Genomic DNA, 20,699 nt, shown 5'->3' with positions numbered 1-20,699 from the left:
CAGTGGCGACCTAGCCTGGGAGGCCTAGGTCCCATCAATTTTTGAGTTACAAAAATTATTGAAACTATTATTTTTGAAAGTTTATAGCAAGCATACCTTTTATTCTTTATTGAAATTTATTTGAAGCATTAAATATAATTGCAGTTGCAGTTATACAACATGTGAAACAATACTTGAGGTCTAAAATGTCAACGTCCAACCTAGCCATAATATCCATTAGAAGAGAGTTAAGTTGAAAACTTCTGCAGGACCCATGAAAAATTATAAACTCATGATATTTCTATCGTAAGTTTAGGCTCTGGCTGCCCCCCTCCCCAATTTTTACCTTATAGATCCGCTAATGGAAATAGGATGATCGGATACGTTATGAGAGATGGAGGAATCACGTTATTAACAATTGAGGGAATGGTAGAAGGAAATACAGAGTGGACCAAAAGTAGGTATTCATCAAGTATAACATTCTAGCTGATGGGTTTATTTGCTTTGGCTGTCCCGAGCCTAAGTTATAAGTAAAAAGGCTTTAAGAGCAAATAATAAGGAAAATAATTGAGTTGATTTGGAGTTTAATGTCATGTTCAACAGCGATGCTATATGAGACGTAGACCTACTGATTAACGTGGAACCCGAATCACAGGAGCTCCCGCCAGGAATCGAACCCGCGTCTCCCACGCCAAAGGCGCGTATGCTAACCGCTTAGCCACGAAGGAGCTCGAATAATAAGGAAACTAAGTCTACCTGATGGATAACAATAGGAAATTATATAAAATGAATGAGCTAATCAGTACGGGACTGTATACCTAGTTTTTGGGCAACCCTGTATATTCAGCGAAGGGCCGCGCTTGACTACCGATCAACAACAAGAAATAAGAATAAGAAAAGTACATGTATATAAAAAAATCTGGCTCATGATGAGAAAGAGTTCTATGGTAAACTCAAACCAAGGAGAAGTTTAAGATTACTGACTCGAGAAGGAGAAGCAGACAATACATAAAACGTTGTCTTTATATCAATTCGAATATTTACAAAAAATGTCTAACTGAAAAATAATGACAGAACATCAGAATGGTTTATGAGTCGACTTACCCAAAGTTAATTTTCCAAAATCGCTTGTTGTCACCTAAAATAATGCGTGACAATATGCGTACGCGTGCTTGCGTTTATCCTAACACACGCGGATGTACAGTACGGTCTGTTTCACTTTTTTTAAGTTACTTGTCTTCGTGAGGGCTCCTGGAGCTGAACTGCTAAATTCTCTTTTATAACAACCACCTTTCAAGGTTCTGATACTAACGGTCATGGACCATGCATAGAAGAAAGAAAGAAAGAAAAAACAGAAGTATGATAAAAGAAATGCTGACCCAGACAATATCAAACCTAACGTTCCATGAATTTGAGATTCCGCCCCCTTAGGCCATACTGCCAACGGTGAGTTCACCAAAGCAGTATTTTAAATCTTCGAAGACAAAAACAAGTTTGGTATCTTACCATTTGGTGATGAGGTATCCGGTATAAAATACATTGAACGCTACTAGTAACTGCAGCCGTAAGCAAAAAAAAAAAAAAAAAAAAAAAAAGTTTATGCACTCCCCTTAGGCGTTGTAATATTCACTTGCGGTTCTATTAATCATCACTTTAGTTCACCTAATTGTACGTTACCAACAAGTAACCTTGCCAATGATACAGACTTTTAAAACCCATACAGTGCTGCGTTTTTTGAATGACTTGTACAGAAGAGGTATTAGTATAATATTTATGGTTACCAATGATATAATTGTTCGCCACACAAGGTCAACCCGAATACGTAACGTAAATGAAATTCTTTTTGGAGTGTAATTCCAAGATATTCCATCTTGTTTACAATAAGTTAGCCAGAAATGTAGGAATCTTGTTAAAGGATAATTGTTAGGTAAATTCACTTAAAGATTAGTCTTGAAATATACGAAAGACGTAAACAATACTCTCCATGTAATAATAATAATAATAATAATAATAATAATAATAATAATAATAATAATAATAATAATAATAATAATAATAATAATAATAATAATAATAGTAACTTTATTTTCAGTGCCGTAAACACCTCATTGACAAAAATACAGCACTATGTTAAGACTATTATACAATCATTTAAAACACCAGAAAATTTGTGATATAGAATGAATATTAGTAGGTGAAGACCCTTGTCAGAAGTTTAATATATTAACATTAAAAGATTAAAGCTGATTATAAAATAAGATTAAAATATATAGATTCAGTCAAAAAATCATAAATATATCATAACAGTCTTCGACATATATCATAAAATACGATTAACAGAACTATGGAAATTAAAGCTTCATTTAACTATCGTTTAAATAATGAGTCAACTTTGCTTAAAATTTCGTATCCTCTATGTAAAAGACTGGTTACCTATTGTCACATTTCCACATAAAATATTGGTTCTTTGAATAAAATGTTATAACTAAGGATATTCTGAATATATATAATAATAAAACAATCCAGACCCTTGACATGAAGTTAAAACAATTTAATCTTTGGAAAAAAATATAATAAAATAAAATAATTGCTCTATTGTTTCTCCCAACATATGTTCATTTTAAACTGTTATAAGACATTGTCACTCTTCTCAATATTTCACGTTTTGAATTTAGTGCTACTAATGTTGACTGACTTCTTACACTATAACACGGCACTCTTATTCCTATATTTTTCAAGCAGTAATCGCTACTATATTTGTTATCCAATACATTTGAATAAAGTATTTATCCATAAAATTTCTTCTTTCTGCTAGAGATTGAAGTGCCCAAAAAGTTAACCAATATTCACACTCGTGTGAATAGTGGTCCTTTTTCATTTTATAACATAGTAGTCGTATAAAACATTTCTGCACTGCTTAAAGTTTGTTAAAATAAGTATATTAGACAAACTGTTCCAAACGACTGAACCAAATTCAAGTTTGGATCTAACAAGTGTCTTATATAAGTACATATAAGAACTACCATTTAATAATAATAATAATAATAATAATAATAATAATAATAATAATAATAATAATAATAATAATAATAATAATAATAATAATAATAAACGAAGCCTTTGCTGGGAGTCCTCTCCTTTTTTATTGTCCATTTTCGTGAAGGATGTTCTAGTGTTGAAACTGGATCTCATTAATTAAGACTCGATCAACTGAAGTTGCACATTTTGTACTGGATTTCTTAGGAAATGGCGAACTATAATGCAAAACAAGATAAATGTTCTTTTTCTTTATTTTGTAATAAAAAATAGTTTACTGTTCGAAAAATCTTAAGAGAACTTCAAGAAGACAACTATGTATATTAGAAACATAAAAGTGAAATTGCTAGCTCCTAGTTTTACTTGTGGAGAATCAATATACAGACCTTGCAAAGAATACAATTGAGACCGAGGATTTGCAATGTACAGTTAACGTTATTAATAAATCTTGATCATACTCATAACGCTGAAAAAGGAACATCCAGGCCTATAGAGGCCGCGGTGCCTCAGTAGTAGAGCGTTCACCTCTGGTGTGTAAAAGTCCCTGGTTCGATTACAGCTCGCACCCAGTGAACTCTGTGGTGGACAAACACCGTGTGCGTGGGTTTTCTCGGGGTTCTCCCGTTTCCTCCCACTTTATCATTCCACCATTACATTCATTTCTCATCATCACCATCTCCTTTAGCCTAGCCGGCAAACCGTGGGATGTAAAACTGAAAGATCATTCTGGGAAAATTGTGTGATTCTGGGAACTTGCTAGGGATGCGCACGAGAGAAGATTTGAGGCTGCCTCGTCTCGAAAATGTGCTGTAAAAGTGATGTCTCGACTCGAAGAATGTATATTTCTCTATTGGAAGAGCTTTGTCTCGACTCGAATTTTGTGAGAAAAATTCTGTCTCGACTCGTCTCGTGCGCCACCCTAGAACTTGCTGTAATTACATCTATCAAAAACTTTTGTTATAACGTTATAGAAGCAAAGTAAATAAAAAATGCTTTAATAAATTTCCACAAATATGCCATTTTAAGAAATATATTGAATTTTACTATTTTTTTATATTTTCGGAGTGATTTGATATATCGAATTGTGTTAAACGGCATTATGTTCTTTATGTCTATTGAATACCACCTACGTAATTGAATACGATATATATCTAAAAAAAATTCAAAATAAACCCCTTTGAGAAATGTCAAATTTTAAATCCCTTGGAACCTTTTTCCACTTGTTCGAAATGCATCGTATGAGTATTCGACAATACATAAATAAAATAAAATAAGGAAACGGAAAAAAATGAACAATGAAAAATTCACAGCAACCATAGTTTTGGACTTTGTACATAAAAAAAAGACTGCTAATGTTTTGTTGCTAAAATGATTGTAGTACATTGCGGTAAGGCACAATGTAAAATCAGTCACATCGTCAAATGATCAAAGCATCAAAAGAAATTGTTATTTCTTAAATGGACAAGTGGCTCTTCTTGGTATTTGACGATGTGTCTAATTCATTTTGGGGAGATGACCGTTTACTTTGACTATATCGTTGTTTTGAGTTTTTGACGATGTGACTGACAAGCTGTCCTAAAGCCCTTCATACTGAATGTGTAAATGAACAGTTATCATTCTTTGCTTTCTTATTAGAAATTTCAGGCTCGAATGTTGCGAAAGGCCAACTTGATAGGAGTTGACGTTCTTTTTAGCTATCTTTAGTCTCATTAAATGGATGAATATGAAGTAAAATATAAATATGTTGAAATAACACATTCAAACACATTCACAACACATTCAAACATATAAATAACACATTCAAAAATACTGTATTTGAAAACGAAGGGGAAATCAATAATGATAAGGTGGGTTCTAAGGAAGCACCGTCTGGAACTGGCTGTATGTGACTTACTGTTGAATATGGCCATGTTTGAGAAACCTTCAATAAACAGAATGATTTGTAAAACTCCCTTTGAAGAAAAAAGAACCTTAATAGTACAGGTAATTCCTCGCCGGACTATTTCGCCTTTAAAGGCCGCGGTGGCTCAATGGTAGAGTGTTCACCTCTGGTGCGTGACGTCCCTGGTTTGATCCCAGCTCACGTCAAGTGAACTTTTTGGTTTACAAACACCGTGTGCGTGGGTTTTCTCAGGGTTTTGCCTTTCCTCCCATTTTATTCATTCCACCATTTATTTATTTATTTGCCTGTTTTCCATACAAATGAGAGTATTCTCGAGTGCGCGTGCAGTTGTCAAAAATTACAAAATAATTACATATATGCTATAAAAAACTTACAAATAGAGTAATACATACATAACTATGACTTTAATAAGGTTGCACATTCATAACATAATTGACAGAAGACATCTATATATTGCCTTCAAAAACTCATTTACCAAGTAGTAACGTTTATCTACTACGAACTTGTGAAGATCGGATTTAAACATAGAATATGATTTGTTTTACTTTAGAAAGTCAGGTAACTTATTGAAAATTTTTATACAGTTAATATATACGCTTTCAAAAAAAAAAAAAAAAAAAAAAAAAAAAAAAAAAAAAAAACGAGAAAATTTTGGGGGATAACATGCAAATTATTAAGGAATCGAGTATTGTATTAATGGACATTAGTGTTTTCAATAAATAAGTGTTTGTTACTTTCGGTAAACAAGATAATTTTATATAGATACACACAAAGTAATAGTAATACTTTTTGTCCTCGAAATATGGGCTTACAAGACTTTGCTGACAATCCAAACACAATCCTTAGTGCTTTCTTTTGTAAGCGAAACGTGCTAGTACATTCAGTAGAAAACCTCAAAAAAAAAATAAATAAATAAATAAATAAATAAATAAATAATAATAATAATAATAATAATAATAATAATAATAATACCGTAAGTTATTAAAGAATGGAATTTTGCATAGTACACTGAAACTAAATCCTGTGTTGTGACATTACCTCTTAGTCTACGGAGGCCGAAACAAATACTACTTAATTTTTTTGTTGAGTTGAAAAATAATCCATTCATTGCATTCATTTGTCATCATCACCTTTAGCCTAGTTGGCATAAACGTAGGACGTAAAACTTAAAGATTTCATTTCATTTCTATCTCACCTTTAAGGGAGTTGGATTACAACGTCATGCTGATCTCGGCAATACATTTCTATATATTGTATTCAATTTGTATTTAGTATACGTGAAATGAGGAATTCTTGCGATTCTTCTTCTATTATTGATTAAATATTCATATGACATGATTAGAAGGTTTCTTTATGATCTTTATTGTTTGTCTTCAATTATTTCTCTTAGTTAGTAAATGATGAAATCCATATTGTAATGTTTCTCTTCTAAATTGATTAAATACTTATCAACATTTGTCTTTCTTTTTCACCACTGCGAAATTGACACTTTGAATTGGAGAAAATTCACTAAAATATCTTATGATAAATATCATGACGACATTGACACGATAAAAAAAAAAAGTAGTGGTTATAATATAGGGTTGTCATTCGTCCCGGAAAATCCAGGACCGTGACGGAATCGAGATTTGCATCCCGGCGTCCCGAAAATATTTCTCGGGATGCTTAAATGTCTCGGATTTCAGCGAAGAAGAAAGAAAGGGAATATTATAGTTTGCTTTTTACACAGGATTAGGTATATACGTAATTATTCTCTTTAACTTTTGTGTATGACAATTCAAAAGCTGCAAAAATGTCTTGCTGACATGACCATACATGCGAGTTATTGAGTTGTTAATTTGTTAAAAATAACAGAAATAAAGTAAAAATTCAACGAAAGAAGTTCTTTGAAGATAACAAATGCCACCAGAACATATTGTCAAATGAATTAATCGTTCAAAAAAAGAAAAAAAAAGAATCGTGTTAAAGGAAACATTATACAGTGAATGAACTAAAAACACTCTGAAAGCAACGAAACATAACAGATCCTGAAAATTAAAAAGAAATGTTTACCAGGGGGAGAGGGGATAAATCATCTGCTTACGTTTGTTTAACTAGGGAGCAAAAGGTCTACTAAAATGACTAAAAATGTGATTACATAATACTTCAACAACTATCTAATGGAAGAAATTACATTAGTATATAACAGTTCTTTTCATTCTAAGCACTCCAAAGATTAGGGATGCACACGAGACAAGATTTGAGGCTGTATCGTCTCAAAAATGTTCTGTAAAAGTGATGTCTCGACTTAAAAAAATGCATATTTCTCTATTGGAAGAGCTGTGTCTCGACTCGAATTTTGTGAGGAAAATTCTGTCTCTTCTCGTCTCATGTGCATCCCTACCAAAGATTCTCGTGATTTAGTAGTCGTGTTCCGGATTTTTATTTTTGAAATATGGCAACCCTATTATACTATGGCAAAAACAAAAAAAAATCATTGAATATAGATATATCATTGAATATCCACACATTGACATTCACTGATGGCTCAGTAGAAGAGCACTGACCTCTAGTACTAGGGGTCATTGGATCAATCCCAGACTACGTGATGGGTTTTCTCGAGAATCTACAGTTTTCTCTTACATTCTCATTCCACTCTTCTTTCATAATTGTTCACTGTCAATAATCATCATTAGAGCGACCCACCTTATGTTTTATTTTTTCCAAATTATGCTTTATTGTTAATTTCAACCATTGTTTTATATTAATCGTGCATAATATATAATATTTACTATATATTAAATATCCTAAGTATCTTGATCTATTGATTAATATTTTATACAACCAGTTTTTTTTCCATATTTAATGAACTTTCGACTTAATGCACTGTAAAGAGAGATGCTTTACACGAGTCAGTTTTTTGTGTGCGCCTTACAGGTGCATATATACAGAAAGGGTAGTAAGTATGATGCCAAAAAAAAGAAAAGAAAAAAGAAAAAAAGAAATTTCTGAAGTTCAAGTGGTACACATAAAATATAGTATGAAGTTCTTGTGCACTTTTTGTACATTTCGAATTATCATTCATAACTACGCAGTTATACTTAGAAGAAAACTATTGTTTATTCTTTATTGGAGGTTTTCTTTTTTTTAGGTTTTTTCTTTTCTCCATTTCAAAGGATTACACCAAAAAGTTTACAGAAATAAAAATAAGCTTTTCATTGATGCATTGTTATCTTCTCAAAGATTTTGCATTGTAAATACTGGTTTTAAATATTAATATAGTATGTGAAACTTTCAGTTCAACAGAATTTTCCAAGAATTGTGCTATATATTTTAAATTATGCTTTATTAAGGTGATCTGGTACCCCTAGCAACCTTGAAAGTTAGTCCATTTAAAAAGCATTGCAAAGTTTTTCACTATTTTCTTCTTTATTATTAAAGTTACAAACTTCAAAATTTGAACAAACCTAGAGGAGACACACATCTATGCCTTGTGTGTTTTAGATTTTGAAAAAAACACAGTAAGGAAACCTTTATCTTCAACTTTGAAAACATGGCAACAGTAAGACCTGAACTCCCTGCTACGGTATAGTTTTTCCTTTCCGCCCGAGTCGAGCGGCAAGTTCAGTTCTCTGCCTCGCTCAAGTTGTTCCAATCAGGTGACTCATAAACAGCGGTACAACCGAAACCTTCTTTTCTCATCTCTTTCCCTCTCTCTTTTTTTCTTTCTTTTCATTCTGCGAATTTCTGGAAGGGAAGTTGTCACTTGTCAGCTTACCATTTCCGCAACGTGATCTTTGGGAAAGATTATAGAAAAAAAAATGTTGGAATCAATCTAGGACAAAATTACCCTTTGAAAGCGAGGTCAAAACCCTCTCTTCAGAAATAATTGAAAGATATTTACATGAATAATTTTTTAGGGAAATATGATCAAGTGAAATGGCATGTGGGCAAAATTCCTAGGGCCTGCTTTTTTAAAAATCACTTTCGTTCTTTGTTACCTGCCCACATGGCCAATTCTATACTATCCCCTAGAACTTTTTTTTTTTTTTTTAAATTTTTCATGCACATGTCCGGTGACAATACAATATTGTATAAATTACCATATACTCATGTGTAATGTCTATATCTCCCTTTTCCTGGAAGCGGAGAAGGAAAAAAAATATAGATCCATGTAATGTTCACACTAGCAGTTCCTAATTTTAGATTTTTTTTTCTAATAAATGAAGTTCGCAAGGCGCCTGAAGGCTGTGAGATTCTACCTGGGTATCATGTGCATAGATACACCCTCGATCAAATTCGTATGAAATATCTTGTGCAAACTTTCATTGTGAGTTCGAACAGAAGAGAACCAAGTTTGATAAAGCTGGGTAACGGCTCACGCAACATTTTATGTTCTTTGTAAGTAAATGATGTTGGCTTATTTTAAAATTGAGCATGATTAGGGATGCGCACGAGACAAGATTTGTGGTTGTCTCGTCTCGAAAATTTGCTGTAAAAGTGATGTCTCGACTCGAAAAATGTATATTTCTCTATTGGAAAAGCCGTGTCTCGACTCGTCTCGTGCGTATACCTAAGCATGATTTAGTAGTAAATTTATTTTGCATTATACAAATTTGTTTAAATTATGTAACATCTGTGAAAACCTTGTTGACCAGGCTCGCAACCAGCCACTGAAGTTTGGGGAGCATAAATATACTAGGGGGGCAATCGTAACAATTCTGGGTCTCCGTATCAATGTCATAGGATGCATTGTGGTTTGAGGGGCTAAAAAATTTAGGAAGGGAGCAGGCCCCCTAACCCCCGCCGTAGTTGCACAACTATGTAAGTAGATTCCTCAGTACCGGTACTTTATTTCACAAAATAAACACCACTACTTTATTTCGCAAAAAAATTCTTCACTACGTTATATAAAAATTGTATAACTCGACGGGTCAGTGTGCGAATTGAATATTTTTCCCAGGGCGGATGAATTTCACTCATATACGCACCCAGCTATCACACACGTAAGAGTGGGGAAAAGTTATTCCTGTCTGAAATGAAAATTTTCTCTTGCAGGGGGATAAAAATTTCTCAGAGGAGAAATCCCTGGCATCCCCTCGTCAATTAGCACACTAGGACGGGCCTCTCACAATTTATAAGGAAATCGACGCAAAAGGCTGTAAGATGACATTTTTCATACCTTTTCTTTTCACATGACATATTTTCGACTCCAGACGACACAGGGACCGATCCAGGATGGATTCCTGAGGGATGGGGTAGCGGTGAGTTGTAACACTGCTACTTAGGGTTACTTTAGTTTTATTATGTACAGACTTGAACTTTTGCATCACTGGTGCTTGTGCCATTGGAGGTGGCGAACGACCCTTCCCTCAGGATCCGCCTACAAGTCTCTATGCCATCCCTACAGGATAAAATAAGATACACAATAATGTTTTCCACTTATGTTTGAAGGCATACGCGTAGCCAGAAATATTCGTTAGTCGGGTTTAAATATAGAGCCCATAATAATAATAATAATAATAATAATAATAATAATAATAATAATAATAATAATAATAATAATAATAATAATAATAATAATAATAATAATAATAATAATAATAATATCCGCTTAGTATTGTGTTTCGTAGAACAGATGTAGACTTCTTCATCTGACACTGTCCGTCTCCATATAAACATTTCCCACCCCCACATCTTTAGATTCCAATCAGTCTCGGTGGTCCGTCTCTCTGTTTATTGTTAATTTCACTGGAATGCATTTCTTTATAGTCTTCAATCTTTGCATAAAATTAACAGTCCTCACCTAAAAGATGTGTGGTGTAGTATGCGACGCAATACTTCCCTGTGGGAAACCCTGGAAATGTACGTATTGCAATCGGGCATCTCACCTGAGTCTCCCGTTTAATCAGTAAGTACGCTGGGAATTTTATTTTGTGAGGTGTTCAAAACCCAAGAGGGAGAGCATTTAGAATAGTGATACATATTTTTACAGAAACGCAAAGGAAGCAATATATTTTGTTACGCCCAGGGATGTGTGTAAAGAAATTTTGGTTGGTGTTAGGGGGTGTTTATGGGGTTGGGAAAGATTTTAAACAATGAAACTTCATTTCCTAGTCTTCTCTGGATTACAGGGGTGCCCACAGTCAAGTTTTGGGGCACAGGTTGCACCTATGTTTTTTTTTTGAGGAGGGACATAATTTGTCATTGAAAGTGAAACGATCGAATTTTAATTATACCACAATGATGCTTTTATGAACACGAGTGGCGTATTTAGGAATTTGTTTCGGGAAGGGGTATGCACAATACGAGAATAAGCACTTATATTTTTCCTTTTAGGTGCCGATAAATTTTAATGAAGTTGTGAATATAACAAATTTATTTCGGGGGGGGGGGAGTTGAGCTCGATAGCCACCGACTGATGAACACTAGGTATGAAGGAGAACTTAGCATGAATAACATTTTTAAATAAGTAATTGTCATAATAAAGAATGGTAAATTTGGGGGGAGGACAGTAAATGGGAAGAATGGTAACCTTCAGGGGAAAATAGGGACCTCTGCCTGGGTGTGTATATTCTCTACTCATTTACATTTTCGATTTACACATCATCGAAACATTGTGATGTGTCGTCGTACGTATATGTAAGCCCCTTCTCCACACAGGAATATTGTTGTTGATCCAATTTGAAAGCTAAAATCTTCTAATTTCAATAGATATGAAAGGAGGGATTACAACCTGTACCAACACATCTTAAAGTACGCCACTGTTTGAAAGTATTTCTTTACTAATGTACATACTTTCCAAGAGCTTCAGTTTGATGTGTTAGGTCCTATTTATCGTTTCTAGCTATTTATCATTTTTAGAAAATATTTTTTCTGCATTTATATGCTTATCTATCTATATTTATATCTATGTCTCTCTCTCTCTCTCTCTCTCTCTCTCTCTCTCTATATATATATATATATATATATATATATATATATATATATATATATATATATATATATATATATTACTTCTATCTGTTTACCTGTCTATCAACCGTTCGATTTATCATCTTTCATTCAACATTCAAATACTGCATTGAAATAAAGCTACATAGAAACAGAAGTAATAACCACAGAAATATGAAACACAATAGCACTTCTTTCTTCTCTTTTCTTATGTTTCTGAAGCCGAAAGTCGTGCGATATTTTTCCTCGGTCGGCAGGAATATCTCGCTTTCCGTTGTCTTTTCACGGCACAGACATTTGTACTGCTATCCCTCCTGCTGTCACTCATAAAGTGATTATCCGTCGATATTCACATTTCAAGCAACCACGACTCGAAGGACAGGCAGAAAGACGACCGCTAAACGCGGACAGGGAGGTTCACACAGGAGTCAATAGACATTTCAACAAAAGGAGACACCAACTCAAAATTTGAGTGGGAGGGTTACATCTGCGTTGCCAAGTTTTTAAAATCAAACATGGAAGCTTTTTTACTGTGTTTTTTTCAAAATCTAAAACACACAAGACATAGATATGTGTCTCCTCTAGGTTTGTTCAAATTTTGACGTTTGTAACTTTAATAATAAAGAAGAAAATAGTGAAAAACTTTGCAATGCTTTTTAAATGGACTAACTTTCAAGGTTGCTAGGGGTACCAGATCACCTTAAGCCTGCCATATTTTTTCATGGGAATACGGGACATCTTTAATCTCTCCCTCCCGCTCAACTTTCCAGCACGATACATATTTTTGGAAACATTTTCACTGCATTATTTGAAATGAATACAAATAAGTAGCGAGTAATTAGTTCTCAGAAAACTTTATGCTTCTGGAAAACTCCTATGCATGTTTTGCATTTACACATGACATTTTTTTAAAAATCTGAATATGCTATATTACGTGTAGCAAACGAAAGAAAATCATGCACCTACACAGCAAAAAATGAGGTGTTGAAACAACACAAAATGACTGACACTTTAGCGTATTACTTGTGTGTTGTTTCAACACCAACCATTCAGCACCAAGCACATCGCCCTCACGGTATATCAGAAATACCTCGTTACAGGCTGTGAATATTTGCATTGTTTTTTATTGTTTGGTATGAGCAAAGCGCTGCAAAATATATTTCGCACTTATAGCAAGTAACTAATTACATTCTATGTTTTCTATAATCGGTGACAATACTGTTATTGTAAACTTGTGAATCTTCTGACAACAATTACACAGATAGCAGTGTTTCCATCTGTTTTCTTTATCTCTTATTCTTGTGTCTTAGCACGTATGAACAGAAGATGGCAGAACTTTTGCCTATGTAATTGTAGTCAGACGATTCACAGGTTTACAACACTATTATTGTGACCGATTACAGAAAACATAGAATATTATTCGTTACTTGGCATAAGTGCCAAATATATTTCGCAAAGCTTTGCTCATATTAAACGATAATACCAATGCAAATTCTCTCAGCTAGTAATGAGTTATTTCTCATATGCTCGGAAGGTGATGTGCTTGGTGCTGAATTAACACACAAGTAACACGCTAAAGTGGTAGTCATTTTGTGTTGTTTTTTAACACCTCATTTTTTTACAGTGTACAATGTCCTAAATAGACACAATAATACGCTATTGGCATATAATATGCTGTCTATAAGCATTGTTTTAAAGTTGTAGATGTAAAATAAACAATACGTTCTCACATCTTTGTAAACAGCGCGTAACCGATCCTTGAATTCCGGGATCATTTCACATTATTTCGGATACTTTTGTTCATATTTTGGAGTCAAAGTAGTTCTGGGACAGTTGAACTTAACATCGTAGTTTTTTTCTTTTTTTCTTTTTCTTTTTTTTTTTAATGACCTTTGATGTGTAATCCAATGAACTGTAGCTCTGGTTATAATCACTTAATCTTCCCTGTGCTTGTACATGTAGAAGCGCTTGAAGTCATCTTGTATTTGCTTGTTTTCTGAAGTTGAAGAATGTCCGTGGTACGTAAAACTCGAAATATCATTTCATTTTCATTTATAATCAAAGTTTAGGGATGCGCACGAGACGAGTCGAGACAGGATTTTCCTGAGAAAATTCGAGTCGAGACACGACTCTTCCAATAGAGAAATATACATTTTTCGAGTCGAGACATCACTTTTACAGCACATTTTCGAGACGAGACAGCCAGAAATCTTGTCTCGTGCGCATCCCTAAGTTCGTATAAGCCACTTTTTCCACAATTTTAGTTCGAACATTAGCAGAATAAACTGGCCAATAATAAAACACTGCACAATATAAACGCGGAATACTATTTTATGTACACTCGTGTCCAAAATTATTGTCGCATGTCTATAAATATGCTTTGTACGAATAAAATTTGATAATGAATTCGCCCGGTACTTCTTATAATGTTAGTATGTGTATAATCGGCAAATACATGTATGTGACAAATTTCATGTCAAAAGAGCAGTAAATAAGAACAATAAAACGAAAATATAATTTTCTTGTCCATTCAGCAACATTTCATTTTACTCATTATAATGTTCATATTTACAATCCTTTTCCTATGAAATTTACCACAAATATACGTTTCCTGATTATACACATAGTTTCAGTATTAAAAGTACCCTGCAAAATCATTATCAAATAATATTCTTACAAGAAGACAATTATAGATATGCGACAAAAATTTTGGACATGAGTGTACCTGTACACATGCTACCAGAAGCATTCTGTGGCAAAAGGTAAAGCAGTGTTACGGTTGAATAGTTTGTCAACCAGTCCCAAAGAGAACAAAGGAAAACGATAAGTTTATTTATGCTACCGGTATATAATAAACAAACAGATAACTCCACGTGTTCTTGTGTATTGAAGGGCACACGCTCAAGGGAATAATAAAGATACTCTATAAATTACCAACAAGCAACAAGGACATCACGCGTGAAGGAAGTAAAGGAAAATGTAAATTAGGCTATTAGCCGTTATTGACTTTTGTTGTACTGGTAGAAAGCATTCACTGATGGTAGAGAACATACTTTTGTATTCACATCTTTTTTATACAAACATTATTATTATTATTAGGTTACTTCTCTCTTTGTTCGCATGTTAGAGTCAAATCTCACAACTGAATTTTCACGCGATTCCATTCTACCTAGAGCTCGGGAAATTTTGTACACATACGTAAGATCAATGATCAAGACTGGCTCTAAAATGTGTAACATGTGAATCTGCACGGGGCACAAATTTCGAGGGGCGTCAAAATCTGTCATAACTACAATATTTTATTTAAAATATATTTCTTGTTGGACATATTTCATAATGATAGTAGTTATATTTACTAAGCTGATCTTCTATTTGAATACTACATTCATAAATCATATTTAGGTCGCATTAGTTTAAAGTCACACGGACAGTGCTAAAGCAATGGTCAAACAAATTCCAGCATGAATTACTTCATTGTTGTCAAATTCAAGAACTCAATTCTCTAATAGTAGCGAATACTTATTCCGTTTAGTTAGTTATCACAGTTTTGGTATGAAAAGTAGTTTTGTGTTTGTCACAAGCAAGTTCCTTATCATTGAAGGTGGAAACAATGTTTTCTTTTTTTTAAAAAAAAATAACAGATGTAGAAGGAAAATCAAGAAAAAAAATGCACGTTTAACTGGAATTGCAAAGTGATATATTGAGATTGAAACTCGATATTGAGTTGTATAAATAGGATTACCATCTTTCCTCTGCAAATATGTTTGCTTTACCTTTCACTAACAAAATAGATTATTGTTTAAAGAAAAAAAAAAGCAGATATAACGAGATTGGATTTGTAGTGTTTAGTCCTTTCTGAGTGCGAGGGTTCTTTCCCTCCCCTTCGTTGTTCACGATGGAGTAGCACACTTAAGGGTCTTCACTACAGCGAAATTAAGCTACTGCTAATTTTAGAGGTTTTCTGTAATATCTTCAAAACAAATAAAAATATTCGAAAAGGAGAAACGTAGTGAACTATACAATACGATTTTTCATCTGATACCATTATTACAACTCATCTATCTACTTTCGATTTGCAACTGTAGATAGATATAGCATTTTTTGCGGGTTTTGTAAATAGCGGCATACCAAAAGCAGATAGGTAAATTGTGGTAAAGGTATCACCCACAAAATCGTATTGTCTAGTTCACTACGTTTCTATTTTTCGAAAAATTTTATTTGTTTTGAAGATATTACAAAAAAGCTTTAAAATTAGCAGTAGTTTAATTTCGCTGTAATGAAGACCCTTAAATCCGTGGCTTTTGAGATTTATTCTTTCTGGAGAAAGGAGGGGCGGCAAATCATGCCAATGCACGGGGCGGCAAATTGTCTAGGGATGGCCCTGCCGACGATTATATAATATCTTCATGTGACTTTCATTCTAATACCATAAATTAATTTAGGTTATGTATATGCATAGGCACCATCAGTTAATTAAACAGTGCTTCAACAAATGGCAGAGTAGTTCAATGTTGGTTTGAGTTATTTATGTGGCGGAAAAAAGATAGTAATTACTGACTTTCACTAGTGGTTTATCACCCCTTCGAACACATCGAAATCAGGTAGAATGTTTGAAGTTAAGCAAATTAAAAAAAAAAAAAAAAAAATAGCAGGATATTGAACAAAGGCTAAAAGAATACGTAGCAAACGTGGAGAACCTTTTTTGAAAAACAATATACTTTTTTAACATAGGATACAGTAAATAATATTTTTTAACGTTTGTGAGATAGAATGAAGGAATGAAATTAGAACTATAAGTATTGGAACCGATTTAACTTTTAAGTAACGTATTTTAGTCCTCGATCTCAGTAATGGTGCCTAGTGATTTTAGTCTTAATCCCAATTTGTCATTTCACTCCTCCAAACTAATTAGTTTTTCCATTTTAGTGCATTATATAAAAGTATTGTTTTTAAATACGTACATTTTTTTACGGTTATTTATAGTTTATTTACAGAGTGGAACTCGCTTTTACATACCGGTAGTGTCCTATTTCAGTAATTATGACTATCTTTTACGCAACTAAGTTGTCAATAGAACAGACAATTCAAAAATTATAGTACCTAATAATCTCAGTTGCTAGTTCTAAATGACTATTTCTTCCTTTTCTGAAATTAAATGTCCGAACTTTTTTAAGGCTTTGTGCATGATTATTCACAAGCTATTCACAAGCGGGAAATTTGACAAGAATCACACATCCAATTATTCTCAGACTTTAACAGAATGTAATATAGAAAATTTACTACAAAGCTTACAGCAACATTTAGTACCCAACATCGCGTCCAGAGAACAAAAATAAGGGAGAATATATTGTATATAATAACAAAAACAAGTAACAATGTCAGAGCGTATACCACATTAAGGAGTTTGGTTAGATATTTCGTAATTTTACTAAGGTAAGCTTAAATGAAATTAAGTATACAATAAGTTGAATGCATATTTAAAAAATATCATAGAAAATATTTAAATATTCATATTTGTCGAGTACTGAGTTGTTTAGTTTCATTTTAATGTTGCATTCCAGGGAGAGATTAATAATTTGCACTGTGAGCATTATTCTTGCCTACTAATCTGAAAAGAACTGCGAATAGTCTGTCAAACAAGCTTGGTATCCATAATTTACTCGCATAAGAATAGATAGTAAATCTATTTTTCATTGCCCATATCTTTACCAGAATGAATGAGAGGGTGCTAGAAATGGTGGTGGAGAAAAGAACAATGTGAGATATTAATTGAAAAGAGGAAGATAAACTTGTTGGGACGTTGGCTAAGAAGGAACTGTATCATGAAGGACGTGATAGAGGGTATAGTGACAGGAAAGAGAGAGAGAGAGGAGACGAAAGGGAATACAATTGATAGACGATATCAAAACGAAAAAAAAAAATCATACGTGAAGATGAAGAGGATAGCGGAAGACCGTGGAGCATGGAAGCTTCTCAGTTGCAGCAAGTGAGCTGCCAATAATGGCAGACTACCTATGATAATGATAATGATAATGATATTTTGGGATCATCTGGGTGGATCACCTCCATCAAGGAACTTCATGCGTAACTTTTTGACCCTCTGTATCCTAAACCAAATTGATGGTGATATATCTAGTAGGTCTTGTGCTTTGTGTCTTCAGGATGGATACAAGTACAGACGGAATAAACTAAACCGAATTTTTTTTTTTACAAAAAACAGGAAAAAAGAAAGATAAGTAAAAGAACTTAAACTGAAAGATTTAAAATAAAATGTTTTTAAAATTTTCTTATTGTAGACATGTCCATTTTTTTAAAAAAACTAGTCCTAATTTCCTTTTTTGGATACAACCGTGACTTGATCTCAACACGCTATGCTAGTAATTAATGGCTTAAGAATCTGAACTAAACTGCTCACTATGTTTTTATTTTTGTTGTGTAAGAATTTTAGAGGGTAACTTAAATATAATAAAGTATTTAGAAAACATACCTGAAGAATACTCTACAATGTGGCATTAAACATACTACTAACTTTTCATCAGCTCTTCTCTTAGTGGTCGGAAATATGGATGCACAGTTAATAGTCTGACATCATAATTATGACATACTCGAATCTCTGTGTACTATGAGAGGTCTTGATATTAGCAACAAATTTATTTAAAATAGTATTTGAAGGTAACTATGACCTACTTTCCAAAATTGTCATTAAGATTGTTGTCATTGAATTATTCAGCAAAAAATACACTAATTAATTTTTTTAAAAATAAAAAGAGATGGCGAATGTACTGCGAACATTCAAGTAGATGAAGGTCTCCCTCAAATTCCTCAAGTAACATTAGAATGAGGGATTTCTTTATTAGGACAAAGAAAAAAGAAAACTACTCAAATATCCAATACGGCGACACAAAACATTCTTTTTTCCTAATCTTTACTCACCTTTCTTCATACCCTCAAATAAACCTTCCTCTCCCTTGTGTAACACAGGGGTGCCCACAAGGGGGGGGGGTTGTGACGCAAACTGCGTCATTGAAATATTTGGGGGGGGGGTTAAAAATCTATATAAATATGTTTGAGGGGGTGTAAAAATTAATCGAAAAGTTTTTTTTTTTCATGGAAGAACACCTACGGATAGACAATTGAGGGGGGGCGTGCGTCATGGACATGAGGGGGGTGGGCACCACTGTGTAACATTCTCTCCCACATCTTACACGATCCTCACTCTCAAATAACATTTACACCCTAATTCTAGTTCGCCATCATCCTCAAATAAAAAATTGATACCCTTACTCTTTCACTCGCTCTGATTCTCGATTTGAAGTGTTGTCCTCCCTAAAAAAAAAAAAAAAAAAAAAAAAAAAAAAAAAAAAAAAAAACCTTCACACTCACGAACAAAAATAACCATGAGTAAGAGTGAGAACTACCATCATCAGGGGACAAAGTGAGGAGACCTTCTGTGAATCATTCTTATCCGATTAGAATTACAAATAGTATTTGCTTCACTGTTGCAAGAAATCAAGCAACATAGGTATATATCAATGATTAGATTTACAAAAAGTTCGTTTTTCTCCATTTTCTCGAATACTACCCATAAGATTTTATACAGACATACATAATTTTGCCCTGCTCAATGATGTAAGTGTATTCCATAATGAATTCAATGTTTGAAATGCTCGTCACTTAGTGTTCTTGTTCTAGTAAGTTGGGAGTACTGAACGTTGCATGATCTTAAGCTGTTGCCTTTGTGGTTAGTAGTCACGGACCGCCAAATAGCGCATGATTGTCATGCATTTTCTGTACGGTAGGAATGGAGCCCTTCATGACGGAACAATATGTTGTCATAGTGAAAACTTACTACAAATGTGGTGAATATTATGCAGTGATTTGGCGAACTCCGTGGAATATTTGATCAAGTTGACTTATTCGGTGCAGTTGACTACTAACCGCAAAACCAACGGATGAAAATAATGTAACGTTCAGTGCTGCCAACTTATGAGAACAGAAATGGCGGACATTTCAAAGTCGTGCTCCTTAGCCCCCTTATATCGATTGGTATGTCTCATCTTTGAACATACTTTTCTTTTCATTAAACACTTATAATGTAGGATTATATTTCTCTTCTTCAGATACAGCTGTCGTATACTCTATCTTTTACTTATTTTATGGAAAGGTCCTTGGGAAAGAACGGGGCTACGGTAGCTCGGTGGTAGCCAATGTAGTTAGTGCAAGCGAGCTGTCTGAGGCGTTAGGTTGACATTGTGAGAAGAAACTGAGTTATCCGTCGGAGGTTTGAGTTATTCTGAGTAGCCAGGGCATTTTATAATTATCTTTGATGTTTATATGTTCGCATACCTGTCGGATCCTAGTAAGAGAAACGTAGAGTATGGAAGGTTAAAAAAAAAAAAAAAAAAAAGAATGCTCATCTTTGTAGCAAGTAATTTCTACTTCGATCCCTAGGCGTGTGAGTTTGTAGTAGACAATATCATTCTCACTTTGTCTCACATTCTCATACCACAAATTCTCACATTTCACTATCATTAACCAATCGATTCCTTTGGTCTAAAAGCGGTAACTGCTGGAAGTCAAAGATTCCATTTCTCATTTTCATTTTCTGAAAGTTCTTTTCAATACTGCTTACAATACTCGAAAGAGCAAAATAAAACTTTGATCTATAAGATTTCTCAAATTGATTAGCAGAAACTTTTATACCAGTTATATATAATATCATTTCCCAAATAGAAGAAAAATTATATATGGGACTTCATGATTTCTTTTTTAGTACAAGAATTCATCATAGATAATAACATAAATTTCCCAATAAACTAAATACTTGTATACCTTAGAATGAATTAAC

The 20,699-nt window shown here is 33.6% G+C and overlaps 1 protein-coding gene across 3 annotated transcripts in view; it reads right to left on the bottom strand.

Moving 5' to 3' along the window:
- The window catches only part of LOC145694442 (phospholipase B1, membrane-associated-like), a 92,115-nt gene that overhangs the window by 61,555 nt on the left and 9,861 nt on the right, over window positions 1–20,699 (bottom strand). The window contains exon 1 of one of the 3 annotated variants that reach the window (XM_081770690.1): window positions 1,084–1,230. The exons of the other annotated variants lie outside the window; for them this stretch is intronic. The gene's annotated coding sequence lies outside the window, so the exon portion shown is untranslated. Of the gene's footprint in view, window positions 1–1,083; window positions 1,231–20,699 lie in introns of those variants that run through there. 3 annotated transcript variants of the gene reach the window in all.

The sequence above is a fragment of the Thermobia domestica genome, chromosome 1 (genome assembly GCF_964235325.1).
Source record: "Thermobia domestica chromosome 1, izTheDome1.hap1.1, whole genome shotgun sequence".
Lineage (NCBI taxonomy): Eukaryota > Metazoa > Arthropoda > Insecta > Zygentoma > Lepismatidae > Thermobia > Thermobia domestica.
The sequence above is the reverse complement of the archived record's forward strand: the minus strand, read 5'-3'. Positions and strand labels throughout refer to the sequence as shown.